Source organism: Rhinopithecus roxellana, chromosome 7 (assembly GCF_007565055.1).
Source record: "Rhinopithecus roxellana isolate Shanxi Qingling chromosome 7, ASM756505v1, whole genome shotgun sequence".
Lineage (NCBI taxonomy): Eukaryota > Metazoa > Chordata > Mammalia > Primates > Cercopithecidae > Rhinopithecus > Rhinopithecus roxellana.
Window position 1 is genome coordinate 125,239,394 of NC_044555.1, and position 2,991 is coordinate 125,242,384.

A 2,991-nucleotide genomic window follows, 5' to 3' on the forward strand; every position below is an offset into this window, starting at 1 on the left:
GAGTGGAACATTTATTCAGATAATGTTTGAGAATTCATATTTGCCACAATAGGATAAAAACTAAAAGGTAGAAATCTCACACTTTTCCTTCTACCTCCCTCCCCTACTGCCCAACCAGGTTCCAGACTCTATATCACTGTCATTATCATTTCTACTAAATGGAGGCCCCTAGGCACTAATCACACTGGCAACTGCGTGGTGACATAACGCAGCACAACATTTCCTCTAAAAAACTGTAGTCCCTTTCTCTCTGGCTGTATTGGCGATTCTCCAGTTACTTCAGTACTTTAAAGGCTGCAGCAGCATGCAAAAGAATTTCATTTTTTGTTTTTAAAAAAAGCTAAGAAAGGCCTTCAAGAGATGGTGAGTTTTATTTTGTCTTGTCTGGATAGAGGTTTCGATTTGCTCTCGAATGTTCCAGCGTAGAGAGAAACTAGGAGAAAGCACAGGATGTAGAGGTCTATTTGGCATAATCTTCTCCCTCGTTTTCATCTTCACCATCAACAGAGAGAGCAGCATACTTGCTTGCAGAACTGAACTTGGAAGCTGAATTTTCCTCAGGTTTCTTTGGCTCAGGTGCAGATCTGGAGTCTTGATCTTTTTGCCATCTTTCCTATCTGACTCCTTCCAGTGGTCTTTGTTCCCTCCATCTCCTGGACCACGGCTAGAGTTCCCAGTTTGGCCTTTTGGGACATTCATCCCATCTACTTTATTTTCATCTTTCCTTGCTGGTCTTTCCTCAGATGGTTGAGCTGGAGCTACTTTTCCCCCACCACTTGTAGGGGACTGCTGCTCTGTGTCTGAGCTCTGAGATGGAGCAGGAGGGTTAGAACTTTGCTTCACCCAAGCATTCTCCTTTGGTGGAGGGGCTGGCATTACCTTTAGGGGCTGATCAGGTTTGGGAGGTTTAGAAGTTGGAGAGTAACAATCTTCCTCCTTATTGAGAGTTTCATTTTCTAGAGACTTCTCACTCTCTCTCCTTCGTGCATTTCTGCCAGATGTGGTGGAGGTCCCAGTCTGCGATGACTCACTTCCTGTCCTCGACTGTTCCCGTTCCTGAGTTTCTTCACTTCGCCAGCTTGGGTGTCTCTCCCGAGGCCATCATTCTAGTTTTGGCTCATCCAGTTGACGCTGCAACTTCTCTTGTTCCTTCTGTAGCAGTTCTTCTACTTCTCTTTCTCTAGCAGCTGTGTCAACGGGCTTTACCCATCCAAAGATAGAAGCAGCTGGACTGGACTGGGAGGTACTAGCAGAGGAATCATCTTCCTTAGGAGTACTCTGAGGCTTTAGATTCAGTTTGGGTCTTTGGCAGGGGGACCTCTATCATTACGCCTATAATCATCCCAAGAGTAATCATCTCTGGAGCTCCATGACCGATCATCCCGTCTGTCGTATCGGTCTTCATAGCGGTCCCCACCTCCTCTATAGTCATCATCCCTGTGATACCCACTGCCAAATGCTCTTCTGCCACTGCCTATCCAGGAATAGTCTCTGCTGCCTCTGCTGCCTCAGTCATCATTGCGATCCTGGCCACCATATGGATCCATATCCCGGCATGGGCCATCCCAATACCCATCCCGATACCCATCATTATACCGGTCTGAATCGTAACGATCTCGATACTTGTCTCCAAAGCTATCATCACCTCTTCTAGGTGGGTAGTCATCAAAGCTGTCTGTAGCAGGACGAGCCCTCCAGTCTGTATCAGTTTTGTCAGAATCCCGATTTCTATTACGGCCGAAAGAACCATCATCCCTGTCTATATCCCGTACTTGATCAGCAACGCCCACTTGAATTCTCCTGTTACCTAGAGACTCTTCATTGAGACTCAGGGCACTGAGCAGGGAATCCAGTTCCTCAAATTCAGCATAACCAAAACCTTTCAACCTCTCTGGATTGCTGGGTTCACGTGGTAAACGCACTGCACTGATATTTAATCCTCTAAAGAATTCCTTAATTGACTCTTCTGTAACATCATAGGGTAGGTTCCCTAGAAAAGCAGTGTAGGGTGGCGATTTGGGAAGACGGCTCCAGTCGATATTGGGTTCCCGAGCAGCCCGTGGAGCAGTGGGAAGGATGGAACGGTCTAATTGGAGGCGCCATATACACATCGTCATCATTACTGTGCCGAATTGTTGAAATTCTCCTTCCAGGTCATCCGTTTCATCAGCCCAGCTGACTACTTTGGAAACATAGGTGCTTCCCCCACCAGTACCCCCATCCTCAGCCAGAAAGTCTGTTAGGGAGAGATAGTCTTCGCCTTCTTTTTTGCTGAGGCCGCCATGTTGGGAGAGCTTCTCTCTCTCTCTCTCTCTTTCTTTTCCTTTCCCTCCCTCCCTCCCTCCCTCCCTCCCTCCCTCCTCCCCTCCCTCCCTCCCTCCTTCCTTCCCTTCCTTCCTTCCCTTTCCTTCCTTCCTTCCTTCCTTCCTTCCTTCCTTCCTTCCTTCTTCCTCTTTCTTTCTTCCTTTCTTCCTTTCTTTTCTGAGACGGAGTTTTGCTCTGTCACCCAGGTTGGAGTGCAGTGGTGCGATCGCAGCTCACTGCAACCTCCATCTCCTGGGTTCTAGCAATTCTCCTGCCTCAGCCTCCCCAGTAGCTGGGACTACAGGCACACGCCGCCACATCTGGCTAATTAAAAAAAAATTCTTTTAGTAGAGACGGGGTTTCACTTGTGTTGCCCAGGCTGGTCTCGAACTTCTCAGCTCGGGCAATCCACCCACCTCGGCCCCTCAAAGTGCTCATGAGCCACCGTGCCTGGCCTATGTGCCTACTTTCTAGGCATGTGAGCATACAGTGAACAGACAAAAATCCCTGCCCTCATGGAGCTAACATTCTAGGGAAGGGAGATAGCTAATAAACAAATAATAAACATCTACAGTCTATCAGATGGTATAAGAGCTAGGGAGAAAATTGAGGCAGGGATGGAAGATACGGAGCACTGGGGTGGCAGTGAGGTTGCAGTTTTAAAGAGGGTAATCAGGGAAGGCTTCA

At 47.9% G+C, this 2,991-nt stretch overlaps 1 pseudogene across 1 annotated transcript; it reads right to left on the reverse strand.

Moving 5' to 3' along the window:
- Positions 1 to 357: 357 nt before the first annotated feature.
- Positions 358 to 2,284, reverse strand: LOC104655386 (annotated as a pseudogene). The gene has a single exon (XR_004058412.1). The product of XR_004058412.1 is annotated as a eukaryotic translation initiation factor 4B pseudogene (transcript).
- Positions 2,285 to 2,991: the final 707 nt, after the last annotated feature.